The sequence below is a fragment of the Drosophila serrata genome, unplaced genomic scaffold (assembly GCF_035046125.1).
Source record: "Drosophila serrata isolate PLE 108 unplaced genomic scaffold, ASM3504612v1 contig_240, whole genome shotgun sequence".
Classification (NCBI taxonomy): domain Eukaryota; kingdom Metazoa; phylum Arthropoda; class Insecta; order Diptera; family Drosophilidae; genus Drosophila; species Drosophila serrata.
In genome coordinates this window covers 4,663,565-4,678,385 of record NW_028257138.1, presented here as the reverse complement: position 1 = coordinate 4,678,385, position 14,821 = coordinate 4,663,565, and positions in this window count along the sequence as shown.

The following is a 14,821-nucleotide window of genomic DNA, read 5'->3' as shown; positions in this document are numbered from 1 at the left end:
GAAGCTTCGGACTAAATTTAGAATAACATTCCTTTGGTCAATCAAAGTTTAAAAAATTCATAACTTTGCCAAAAACGTTTTAATTTTATTTCGGAAAACGGTCCTATGTTGTTTACTATCAGGGTAATAAAACTGCATACTCGGAAATAACTCCTTCATAACGTAAAAATTTTCTGACTTAAATTAGAATACCTTTGTTTGAGTCAATATTTGTCTACATTTTTTTACTACAATTTTTTCGACCAATCAAAGTTTAAAAAATTCATAACTTAGCCAAAAACGCTTTAATTTCAATTCGGAAAGCGTTTCAATGCTAGTTTTTATCAGCTTAAAAAAACTGCATACTCAATTTAACATTTAAAGAGATTCGATTTTTTTCCAATTTTTGGCAATTTTAATGATGTAACCCCTTATAAAATTTTAAAATTTTCGGAGATTTGGGAAAAAAAATAGATTTTGGCCGGAGACGGCTCAATCGACTCGGCTGATCATGCTGATCAAGAATATATATGATTTATAGGGTCGGAAATGATTCCTTCATAGCGTAAGAAGCTTCGGACTAAATTTAGAATTACATTCTTTTAGTCAAAATTCGACATCATTTTTATACATTTTTTTCGACCAATCAAAGTTTAAAAAATTCATAACTTAGCCAAAAACTCTTTAATTTTATTTCGGTAAAGGGCCCTATGTTGTTTACTATCAGGGTAATAAAACTGCATACTCGGAAATGACTCCTTCATAACGTAAAAATTTTCTGACTTAAATTAGAATAGCATTCTTTGAGTCAATATTTGTCTACATTTTTTTACTACAATTTTTTCGACCAATCAAAGTTTAAAAAATTCATAACTTAGCGTAAGAAGCTTCGGACTAAATTTAGAATTACATTCTTTTGGTCAAAATTCGACATCATTTTTATACATTTTTTTCGACCAATCAAAGTTTAAAAAATTCATAACTTAGCCAAAAACTCTTTAATTTTATTTCGGTAAAGGGCCCTATGTTGTTTACTATCAGGGTAATAAAACTGCATACTCGGAAAGAACTCCTTCATAACGTAAAAATTTTCTGACTTAAATTAGAATACCTTTCTTTGAGTCAATATTTGTCTACATTTTTTTACTACAATTTTTTCGACCAATCAAAGTTTAAAAAATTCATAACTTAGCCAAAAACGCTTTAATTTCAATTCGGAAAGCGTTTCAATGCTAGTTTTTATCAGCTTAAAAAAACTGCATACTCAATTTAACATTTAAAGAGATTCGATTTTTTTCCAATTTTTGGCAATTTTAATGATGTAACCCCTTATAAAATTTTTAAATTTTCGGAGATTTGGGAAAAAAATAGATTTTGGCCGGAGACGGCTCAATCGACTCGGCTGATCATGCTGATCAAGAATATATATGATTTATAGGGTCGGAAATGATTCCTTCATAGCGTAAGAAGCTTCGGACTAAATTTAGAATAACATTCTTTTGGTCAAAATTCGACATCATTTTTATACATTTTTTTCGACCAATCAAAGTTTAAACAAGAAAGGAAGCTAACTTCGGCACGCCGAAGTTTATATACCCTTGCAGATAGAACTTCTATGAATAGGAATCCATACAATATAAATTATATATATTTGTGTTAAAAAACAATGAAGTAATACCTGCTTTCATTTCATTCACCTATACATATTATATTTGCAGTTTTACATTCACAGATTTGCATTTTTCCTCTACATCAAACGATCAAACCTATATGATATAGTCGTCCGATTTTTATGAAATTTGCCACAAAATTTAAGACTTATATAAAATGGCTATACCTCAAATTTGATGAAAATCAGCTGAAAACTAAAAAAGTTATAAATTTAATTGTATTAATTTCTCGATCGTTCCTATGGGAGCTATATGATATAGTAATCCGATTTTCATAAAATTTTACACAAAATTGTAGAATAATATGAAATGGCTATATCTCAAATTTGATCAAATTCTGTTGAAAACTAATAATTTTATAATTTTTTTTGTAAAACTTTTCCGATCATTCCTATGACAGCTATATGATATAGTCGTCCGATCCGGCCCGTTCCGACATATATACGAGTGAGAGTATATAGAAGACTAACTGCAAAGTTTCATTTAGATAGCTTCAAAACTGAGAGACTAGTTTGCGTAGAAACGGACAGACGGACAGACGGACAGACGGACATGGCTAGATCGTCTCGGCTGTTGATCCTGATCAAGAATATATATACTTTATATAGTCGAAGGTGCCTCCTTCACTGCGTTGCAAACTTCTGACTGAAATTATAATACCCTGCAAGGGTATAAAAATTCATAACTTAGCCAAAAACTCTTTAATTTTATTTCGGTAAAGGGCCCTATGTTGTTTACTATCAGGGTAATAAAACTGCATACTCGGAAATGACTCCTTCATAACGTAAAAATTTTCTGACTTAAATTAGAATACCTTTTTTTTGAGTCAATATTTGTCAACATTTTTTTAGTACAATTTTTTCGACCAATCAAAGATTAAAAAATGCATAACTTTGCCAAAAACGTTTTAATTTTATTTCGAAAAACGGCCATATGTTGTTTACTATCAGGGTAATAAAACTGCATACTCGGAAATGACTCCTTTATAACGTAAAAATTTTCTGACTTAAATTAGAATACCTTTCTTTGAGTCAATATTTGTCTACATTTTTTTACTACAATTTTTTCGACCAATCAAAGTTTAAAAAATTCATAACTTAGCCAAAAACATTTTAATTTTATTTCGGAAAACGGCCCTATGTTGTTTACTATCAGGGTAATAAAACTGCATACTCGGAAATGACTCCTTCATAACGTAAAAATTTTCTGACTTAAATTAGAATACCTTTCTTTGAGTCAATATTTGTCTACATTTTTTATTACAATTTTTTCGACCAATCAAAGTTTAAAAAATTCATAACTTAGCCAAAAACGCTTTAATTTCAGTTCGGAAAGCGTTTCAATGCTAGTTTTTATCAGCTTAAAAAAACTGCATACTCAATTTAACATTGTAAGAGTTTCGATTTTTTTCCAATTTTTGGCAATTTTAATGATGTAACCCCTTATAAAATTTTAAAATTTTCGGAGATTTGGGAAAAAAATAGATTTTGGCCGGAGACGGCTCAATCGACTCGGCTGATCATGCTGATCAAGAATATATATGATTTATAGGGTCGGAAATGATTCCTTCATAGCGTAAGAAGCTTCGGACTAAATTTAGAATAACATTCTTTTGGTCAAAATTCGACATCATTTTTATACATTTTTTTCGACCAATTAAAGCTTAAAAAATTCATAACTTAGCCAAAAACATTTTAATTTTATTTCGGAAAACGGCCCTATGTTGTTTACTATCAGGGTAATAAAACTGCATACTCGGAAATGACTCCTTCATAACGTAAAAATTTTCTGACTTAAATTAGAATACTTTTCTTTGAGTCAATATTTGTCTACATTTTTTTACTACAATTTTTTCGACCAATCAAAGTTTAAAAAATTCATAACTTAGCCAAAAACGCTTTAATTTCAGTTCGGAAAGCGTTTCAATGCTAGTTTTTATCAGCTTAAAAAACTGCATACTCAATTTAACATTGTAAGAGTTTCGATTTTTTTCCAATTTTTGGCAATTTTAATGATGTAACCCCTTATAAAATTTTAAAATTTTCGGAGATTTGGGAAAAAAAATAGATTTTGGCCGAAGACGGCTCAATCGACTCGGCTGATCATGCTGATCAAGAATATATATGATTTATAGGGTCGGAAATGATTCCTTCATAGCGTAAGAAGCTTCGGACTAAATTTAGAATAACATTCTTTTGGTCAAAATTCGACATCATTTTTATACATTTTTTTCGACCAATTAAAGCTTAAAAAATTCATAACTTAGCCAAAAACATTTTAATTTTATTTCGGAAAACGGCCCTATGTTGTTTACTATCAGGGTAATAAAACTGCATACTCGGAAATGACTCCTTCATAACGTAAAAATTTTCTGACTTAAATTAGAATACTTTTCTTTGAGTCAATATTTGTCTACATTTTTTTACTACAATTTTTTCGACCAATCAAAGTTTAAAAAATTCATAACTTAGCCAAAAACGCTTTAATTTCAGTTCGGAAAGCGTTTCAATGCTAGTTTTTATCAGCTTAAAAAACTGCATACTCAATTTAACATTGTAAGAGTTTCGATTTTTTTCCAATTTTTGGCAATTTTAATGATGTAACCCCTTATAAAATTTTAAAATTTTCGGAGATTTGGGAAAAAAAATAGATTTTGGCCGAAGACGGCTCAATCGACTCGGCTGATCATGCTGATCAAGAATATATATGATTTATAGGGTCGGAAATGATTCCTTCATAGCGTAAGAAGCTTCGGACTAAATTTAGAATAACATTCTTTTGGTCAAAATTCGACATCATTTTTATACATTTTTTTCGACCAATTAAAGCTTAAAAAATTCATAACTTAGCCAAAAACATTTTAATTTTATTTCGGAAAACGGCCCTATGTTGTTTACTATCAGGGTAATAAAACTGCATACTCGGAAATAACTCCTTCATAACGTAAAAATTTTCTGACTTAAATTAGAATACCTTTGTTTGAGTCAATATTTGTCTACATTTTTTTACTACAATTTTTTCGACCAATCAAAGTTTAAAAAATTCATAACTTAGCCAAAAACGTTTTAATTTTATTTCGGAAAACGGCCCTATGTTGTTTACTATCAGGGTAATAAAACTGCATACTCGGAAATGACTCCTTCATAACGTAAAAATTTTCTGACTTAAATTAGAATACCTTTTTTTGAGTCAATATTTGTCTACATTTTTTTACTACAATTTTTTCGACCAATCAAAGTTTAAAAAATTCATAACTTAGCCAAAAACGCTTTAATTTCAGTTCGGAAAGCGTTTCAATGCTAGTTTTTATCAGCTTAAAAAAACTGCATACTCAATTTAACATTGTAAGAGTTTCGATTTTTTTCCAATTTTTGGCAATTTTAATGATGTAACCCCTTATAAAATTTTTAAATTTTCGGAGATTTGGAATAAAAATAGATTTTGGCCGGAGACGGCTCAATCGACTCGGCTGATCATGCTGATCAAGAATATATATGATTTATAGGGTCGGAAATGATTCCTTCATAGCGTAAGAAGCTTCGGACTAAATTTAGAATAACATTCTTTTGGTCAAAATTCGACATCATTTTTATACATTTTTTTCGACCAATTAAAGCTTAAAAAATTCATAACTTAGCCAAAAACGTTTTAATTTTATGTCGGAAAACGGCCCTATGTTGTTTACTATCAGGGTAATAAAACTGCATACTCGGAAATGACTCCTTCATAACGTAAAAATTTTCTGACTTAAATTAGAATACCATTCTTTGAGTCAATATTTGTCTACTTTTTTTTACTACAATTTTTTCGACCAATCAAAGTTTAAAAAATTCATAACTTAGCCAAAAACGCTTTACTTTCAGTTCGGAAAGCGTTTCAATGCTAGTTTTTATCAGCTTAAAAAAACTGCATACTCAATTTAACATTGTAAGAGTTTCGATTTTTTTCCAATTTTTGGCAATTTTAATGATGTAACCCCTTATAAAATTTTTAAATTTTCGGAGATTTGGAAAAAAAATACATTTTGGCCGGAGACGGCTCAATCGACTCGGCTGATCATGCTGATCAAGAATATATATGATTTATAGGGTCGGAAATGATTCCTTCATAGCGTAAGAAGCTTCGGACTAAATTTAGAATAACATTCTTTTGGTCAAAATTCGACATCATTTTTATACATTTTTTTCGACCAATTAAAGCTTAAAAAATTCATAACTTAGCCAAAAACATTTTAATTTTATTTCGGAAAACGGCCCTATGTTGTTTACTATCAGGGTAATAAAACTGCATACTCGGAAATGACTCCTTCATAACGTAAAAATTTTCTGACTTAAATTAGAATACCTTTGTTTGAGTCAATATTTGTCTACATTTTTTTACTACAATTTTTTCGACCAATCAAAGTTTAAAAAATTCATAACTTAGCCAAAAACTCTTTAATTTTATTTCGGTAAAGGGCCCTATGTTGTTTACTATCAGGGTAATAAAACTGCATACTCGGAAAGAACTCCTTCATAACGTAAAAATTTTCTGATTTAAATTAGAATACCTTTCTTTGAGTCAATATTTGTCTACATTTTTTTACTACAATTTTTTCGACCAATCAAAGTTTAAAAAATTCATAACTTAGCCAAAAACGTGTTAATTTTATTTCGGAAAACGGCCCTATGTTGTTTACTATCAGGGTAATAAAACTGCATACTCGGAAATGACTCCTTCATAACGTAAAAATTTTCTGACTTAAATTAGAATACCTTTCTTTGAGTCAATATTTGTCTACATTTTTTTACTACAATTTTTTCGACCAATAAAAGTTTAAAAAATTCATAACTTAGCCAAAAACATTTTAATTTTATTTCGGAAAACGGCCCTATGTTGTTTACTATCAGGGTAATAAAACTGCATACTCGGAAATGACTCCTTCATAACGTAAAAATTTTCTGACTTAAATTAGAATACCTTTCTTTGAGTCAATATTTGTCTACATTTTTTTACTACAATTTTTTCGACCAATCAAAGTTTAAAAAATTCATAACTTAGCCAAAAACGCTTTAATTTCAGTTCGGAAAGCGTTTCAATGCTAGTTTTTATCAGCTTAAAAAAACTGCATACTCAATTTAACATTGTAAGAGTTTCGATTTTTTTCCAATTTTTGGAAATTTTAATGATGTAACCCCTTATAAAATTTTTAAATTTTCGGAGATTTGGGAAAAAAAATAGATTTTGGCCGGAGACGGCTCAATCGACTCGGCTGATCATGCTGATCAAGAATATATATGATTTATAGGGTCGGAAATGATTCCTTCATAGCGTAAGAAGCTTCGGACTAAATTTAGAATAACATTCTTTTGGTCAAAATTCGACATCATTTTTATACATTTTTTTCGACCAATTAAAGCTTAAAAAATTCATAACTTAGCCAAAAACATTTTAATTTTATTTCGGAAAACGGCCCTATGTTGTTTACTATCAGGGTAATAAAACTGCATACTCGGAAATGACTCCTTCATAACGTACAAATTTTCTGATTTAAATTAGAATACTTTTCTTTGAGTCAATATTTGTCTACATTTTTTTACTACAATTTTTTCGACCAATCAAAGTTTAAAAAATTCATAACTTACCAAAAAACGTTTTAATTTTATTTCGGAAAACGGCCCTATGTTGTTTACTATCAGGGTAATAAAACTGCATACTCGGAAATGACTCCTTCATAACGTAAAAATTTTCTGACTTAAATTAGAATTCTTTTCTTTGAGTCAATATTTGTCTACATTTTTGTATTACAATTTTTTCGACCAATCAAAGTTTAAAAAATTCATAACTTTGCCAAAAACGTTATAATTTTATTTCGGAAAACGGCCCTATGTTGTTTACTATCAGGGTAATAAAACTGCATACTCGGAAATAACTCCTTCATAACGTAAAAATTTTCTGACTTAAATTAGAATACCTTTGTTTGAGTCAATATTTGTCTACATTTTTTTACTACAATTTTTTCGACCAATCAAAGTTTAAAAAATTCATAACTTAGCCAAAAACTCTTTAATTTTATTTCGGAAAACGGCCCTATGTTGTTTACTATCAGGGTAATAAAACTGCATACTCGGAAATAACTCCTTCATAACGTAAAAATTTTCTGACTTAAATTAGAATACCTTTGTTTGAGTCAATATTTGTCTACATTTTTTTACTACAATTTTTTCGACCAATCAAAGTTTAAAAAATTCATAACTTACCAAAAAACGTTTTAATTTTATTTCGGAAAACGGCCCTATGTTGTTTACTATCAGGGTAATAAAACTGCATACCCGGAAATGACTCCTTCATAACGTAAAAATTTTCTGACTTAAATTAGAATACCTTTCTTTGAGTCAATATTTGTCTACATTTTTTATTACAATTTTTTCGACCAATCAAAGTTTAAAAAATTCATAACTTACCAAAAAACGTTTTAATTTTATTTCGGAAAACGGCCCTATGTTGTTTACTATCAGGGTAATAAAACTGCATACTCGGAAATGACTCCTTCATAACGTAAAAATTTTCTGACTTAAATTAGAATACCTTTGTTTGAGTCAATATTTGTCTACATTTTTTTACTACAATTTTTTCGACCAATCAAAGTTTAAAAAATTCATAACTTAGCCAAAAACGCTTTAATTTCAGTTCGGAAAGCGTTTCAATGCTAGTTTTTATCAGCTTAAAAAAACTGCATACTCAATTTAACATTGTAAGAGTTTCGATTTTTTTCCAATTTTTGGCAATTTTAATGATGTAACCCCTTATAAAATTTTTAAATTTTCGGAGATTTGGAAAAAAAATAGATTTTGGCCGGAGACGGCTCAATCGACTCGGCTGATCATGCTGATCAAGAATATATATGATTTATAGGGTCGGAAATGATTCCTTCATAGCGTAAGAAGCTTCGGACTAAATTTAGAATAACATTCTTTTGGTCAAAATTCGACATCATTTTTATACATTTTTTTCGACCAATTAAAGCTTAAAAAATTCATAACATAGCCAAAAACATTTTAATTTTATTTCGGAAAACGGCCCTATGTTGTTTACTATCAGGGTAATAAAACTGCATACTCGGAAATGACTCCTTCATAACGTAAAAATTTTCTGACTTAAATTAGAATACCTTTCTTTGAGTCAATATTTGTCTACATTTTTTTACTACAATTTTTTCGACCAATCAAAGTTTAAAAAATTCATAACTTAGCCAAAAACGCTTTAATTTCAGTTCGGAAAGCGTTTCAATGCTAGTTTTTATCAGCTTAAAAAAACTGCATACTCAATTTAACATTGTAAGAGTTTCGATTTTTTTCCAATTTTTGGCAATTTTAATGATGTAACCCCTTATAAAATTTTTAAATTTTCGGAGATTTGGGAAAAAAATAGATTTTGGCCGGAGACGGCTCAATCGACTCGGCTGATCATGCTGATCAAGAATATATATGATTTATAGGATCGGAAATGATTCCTTCATAGCGTAAGAAGCTTCGGACTAAATTTAGAATAACATTCTTTTGGTCAAAATTCGACATCATTTTTATACATTTTTTTCGACCAATCAAAGTTTAAAAAATTCATAACTTAGCCAAAAACGTGTTAATTTTATTTCGGAAAACGGCCCTATGTTGTTTACTATCAGGGTAATAAAACTGCATACTCGGAAATGACTCCTTCATAACGTAAAAATTTTCTGACTTAAATTAGAATACCTTTCTTTGAGTCAATATTTGTCTACATTTTTTTACTACAATTTTTTCGACCAATCAAAGTTTAAAAAATTCATAACTTAGCCAAAAACATTTTAATTTTATTTCGGAAAACGGCCCTATGTTGTTTACTATCAGGGTAATAAAACTGCATACTCGGAAATGACTCCTTCATAACGTAAAAATTTTCTGACTTAAATTAGAATACCTTTCTTTGAGTCAATATTTGTCTACATTTTTTTACTACAATTTTTTCGACCAATCAAAGTTTAAAAAATTCATAACTTAGCCAAAAACGCTTTAATTTCAGTTCGGAAAGCGTTTCAATGCTAGTTTTTATCAGCTTAAAAAAACTGCATACTCAATTTAACATTGTAAGAGTTTCGATTTTTTTCCAATTTTTGGCAATTTTAATGATGTAACCCCTTATAAAATTTTTAAATTTTCGGAGATTTGGAAAAAAAATAGATTTTGGCCGGAGACGGCTCAATCGACTCGGCTGATCATGCTGATCAAGAATATATATGATTTATAGGGTCGGAAATGATTCCTTCATAGCGTAAGAAGCTTCGGACTAAATTTAGAATAACATTCTTTTGGTCAAAATTCGACATCATTTTTATACATTTTTTTCGACCAATTAAAGCTTAAAAAATTCATAACATAGCCAAAAACATTTTAATTTTATTTCGGAAAACGGCCCTATGTTGTTTACTATCAGGGTAATAAAACTGCATACTCGGAAATGACTCCTTCATAACGTAAAAATTTTCTGACTTAAATTAGAATACCTTTCTTTGAGTCAATATTTGTCTACATTTTTTTACTACAATTTTTTCGACCAATCAAAGTTTAAAAAATTCATAACTTAGCCAAAAACGCTTTAATTTCAGTTCGGAAAGCGTTTCAATGCTAGTTTTTATCAGCTTAAAAAAACCGCATACTCAATTTAACATTTTAAGAGTTTCGATTTTTTTTCCAATTTTTGGCAATTTTAATGATGTAACCCCTTATAAAATTTTTAAATTTTCGGAGATTTGGAAAAAAAATAGATTTTGGCCGGAGACGGCTCAATCGACTCGGCTGATCATGCTGATCAAGAATATATATGATTTATAGGGTCGGAAATGATTCCTTCATAGCGTAAGAAGCTTCGGACTAAATTTAGAATAACATTCTTTTGGTCAAAATTCGACATCATTTTTATACATTTTTTTCGACCAATTAAAGCTTAAAAAATTCATAACTTAGCCAAAAACATTTTAATTTTATTTCGGAAAACGGCCCTATGTTGTTTACTATCAGGGTAATAAAACTGCATACTCGGAAATGACTCCTTCATAACGTAAAAATTTTCTGACTTAAATTAGAATACCTTTCTTTGAGTCAATATTTGTCTACATTTTTTTACTACAATTTTTTCGACCAATCAAAGTTTAAAAAATTCATAACTTAGCCAAAAACATTTTAATTTTATTTCGGAAAACGGCCCTATGTTGTTTACTATCAGGGTAATAAAACTGCATACTCGGAAATGACTCCTTCATAACGTAAAAATTTTCTGACTTAAATTAGAATACCTTTCTTTGAGTCAATATTTGTCTACATTTTTTTACTACAATTTTTTCGACCAATCAAAGTTTAAAAAATTCATAACTTAGCCAAAAACGCTTTAATTTCAGTTCGGAAAGCGTTTCAATGCTAGTTTTTATCAGCTTAAAAAAACCGCATACTCAATTTAACATTTTAAGAGTTTCGATTTTTTTTCCAATTTTTGGCAATTTTAATGATGTAACCCCTTATAAAATTTTTAAATTTTCGGAGATTTGGAAAAAAAATAGATTTTGGCCGGAGACGGCTCAATCGACTCGGCTGATCATGCTGATCAAGAATATATATGATTTATAGGGTCGGAAATGATTCCTTCATAGCGTAAGAAGCTTCGGACTAAATTTAGAATAACATTCTTTTGGTCAAAATTCGACATCATTTTTATACATTTTTTTCGACCAATTAAAGCTTAAAAAATTCATAACTTAGCCAAAAACATTTTAATTTTATTTCGGAAAACGGCCCTATGTTGTTTACTATCAGGGTAATAAAACTGCATACTCGGAAATGACTCCTTCATAACGTAAAAATTTTCTGATTTAAATTAGAATACTTTTCTTTGAGTCAATATTTGTCTACATTTTTTTACTACAATTTTTTCGACCAATCAAAGTTTAAAAAATTCATAACTTACCAAAAAACGTTTTAATTTTATTTCGGAAAACGGCCCTATGTTGTTTACTATCAGGGTAATAAAACTGCATACTCGGAAATGACTCCTTCATAACGTAAAAATTTTCTGACTTAAATTAGAATTCTTTTCTTTGAGTCAATATTTGTCTACATTTTTTTATTACAATTTTTTCGACCAATCAAAGTTTAAAAAATTCATAACTTTGCCAAAAACGTTATAATTTTATTTCGGAAAACGGCCCTATGTTGTTTACTATCAGGGTAATAAAACTGCATACTCGGAAATAACTCCTTCATAACGTAAAAATTTTCTGACTTAAATTAGAATACCTTTGTTTGAGTCAATATTTGTCTACATTTTTTTACTACAATTTTTTCGACCAATCAAAGTTTAAAAAATTCATAACTTTGCCAAAAACGTTTTAATTTTATTTCGGAAAACGGCCCTATGTTGTTTACTATCAGGGTAATAAAACTGCATACTCGAAAATGACTCCTTCATAACGTAAAAATTTTCTGACTTAAATTAGAATACCATTCTTTGAGTCAATATTTGTCTACTTTTTTTTACTACAATTTTTTCGACCAATCAAAGTTTAAAAAATTCATAACTTAGCCAAAAACGCTTTAATTTCAGTTCGGAAAGCGTTTCAATGCTAGTTTTTATCAGCTTAAAAAAACTGCATACTCAATTTAACATTGTAAGAGTTTCGATTTTTTTCCAATTTTTGGCAATTTTAATGATGTAACCCCTTATAAAATTTTTAAATTTTCGGAGATTTGGAAAAAAAATAGATTTTGGCCGGAGACGGCTCAATCGACTCGGCTGATCATGCTGATCAAGAATATATATGATTTATATGGTCGGAAATGATTCCTTCATAGCGTAAGAAGCTTCGGACTAAATTTAGAATAACATTCTTTTGGTCAAAATTCGACATCATTTTTATACATTTTTTTCGACCAATCAAAGTTTAAAAAATTCATAACTTAGCCAAAAACGTTTTAATTTTATTTCGGAAAACGGCCCTATGTTGTTTACTATCAGGGTAATAAAACTGCATACTCGGAAATGACTCCTTCATAACGTAAAAATTGTCTGACTTAAATTAGAATACCATTCTTTGAGTCAATACTTGTCTACATTTTTTTACTAAAATTTTTTCGACCAATCAAAGTTTAAAAAATTCATAACTTAGCCAAAAACGCTTTAATTTCAATTTGGAAAGCGTTTCAATGCTAGTTTTTATCAGTTTAAAAAAACTGCATACTCAATTTAACATTTTAAGAGATTCGATTTTTTTCCAATTTCAAGAATATATATGATTTATAGGGTCGGAAATGATTCCTTCATAGCGTAAGAAGCTTCGGACTAAATTTAGAATAACATTCTTTTGGTCAAAATTCGACATCATTTTTATACATTTTTTTCGACCAATCAAAGTTTAAAAAATTCAAAACTTAGCCAAAAACGTTTTAATTTTATTTCGGAAAACGGCCCTATGTTGTTTACTATCAGGGTAATAAAACTGCATACTCGGAAATGACTCCTTCATAACGTAAAAATTTTCTGACTTAAATTAGAATACCATTCTTTGAGTCAATACTTGTCTACATTTTTTTACTACAATTTTTTCGACCAATCAAAGTTTAAAAAATTCATAACTTAGCCAAAAACGCTTTAATTTCAGTTCGGAAAGCGTTTCAATGCTAGTTTTTATCAGCTTAAAAAAACCGCATACTCAATTTAACATTTTAAGAGTTTCGCTTTTTCCAATTTTTGGCAATTTTAATGATGTAACCCCTTATAAAATTTTTAAATTTTCGGAGATTTGGAAAAAAAAAATAGATTTTGGCCGGAGACGGCTCAATCGACTCGGCTGATCGTGCTGATCAAGAATATATATGATTTATAGGGTCGGAAATGATTCCTTCATAGCGTAAGAAGCTTCGGACTAAATTTAGAATAACATTCTTTTGGTCAAAATTCGACATCATTTTTATACATTTTTTTCGACCAATCAAAGTTTAAAAAATTCATAACTTAGCCAAAAACGTTTTAATTTTATTTCGGAAAACGGCCCTATGTTGTTTACTATCAGGGTAATAAAACTGCATACTCGGAAATGACTCCTTCATAACGTAAAAATTTTCTGACTTAAATTAGAATACCTTTCTTTGAGTCAATATTTGTCTACATTTTTTTACTACAATTTTTTCGACCAATCAAACTTTAAAAAATTCATAACTTAGCCAAAAACATTTTAATTTTATTTCGGAAAACGGCCCTATGTTGTTTACTATCAGGGTAATAAAACTGCATACTCGGAAATGACTCCTTCATAACGTAAAAATTTTCTGACTTAAATTAGAATACCTTTCTTTGAGTCAATATTTGTCTACATTTTTTTACTACAATTTTTTCGACCAATCAAAGTTTAAAAAATTCATAACTTAGCCAAAAACGTGTTAATTTTATTTCGGAAAACGGCCCTATGTTGTTTACTATCAGGGTAATAAAACTGCATACTCGGAAATGACTCCTTCATAACGTAAAAATTTTCTGACTTAAATTAGAATACCTTTGTTTGAGTCAATATTTGTCTACATTTTTTTACTACAATTTTTTCGACCAATCAAAGTTTAAAAAATTCATAACTTAGCCAAAAACGTTTTAATTTTATTTCGGAAAACGGCCCTATGTTGTTTACTATCAGGGTAATAAAACTGCATACTCGGAAATGACTCCTTCATAACGTAAAAATTGTCTGACTTAAATTAGAATACCATTCTTTGAGTCAATATTTGTCTACATTTTTTTACTAAAATTTTTTCGACCAATCAAAGTTTAAAAAATTCATAACTTAGCCAAAAACGCTTTAATTTCAATTCTGAAAGCGTTTCAATGCTAGTTTTTATCAGCTTAAAAAAACTGCATACTCAATTTAACATTTTAAGAGTTTCGCTTTTTCCAATTTTTGGCAATTTTAATGATGTAACCCCTTATAAAATTTTTAAATTTTCGGAGATTTGGGAAAAAAATAGATTTTGGCCGGAGACGGCTCAATCGACTCGGCTGATCATGCTGATCAAGAATATATATGATTTATAGGGTCGGAAATGATTCCTTCATAGCGTAAGAAGCTTCGGACTAAATTTAGAATAACATTCTTTTGGTCAAAATTCGACATCATTTTT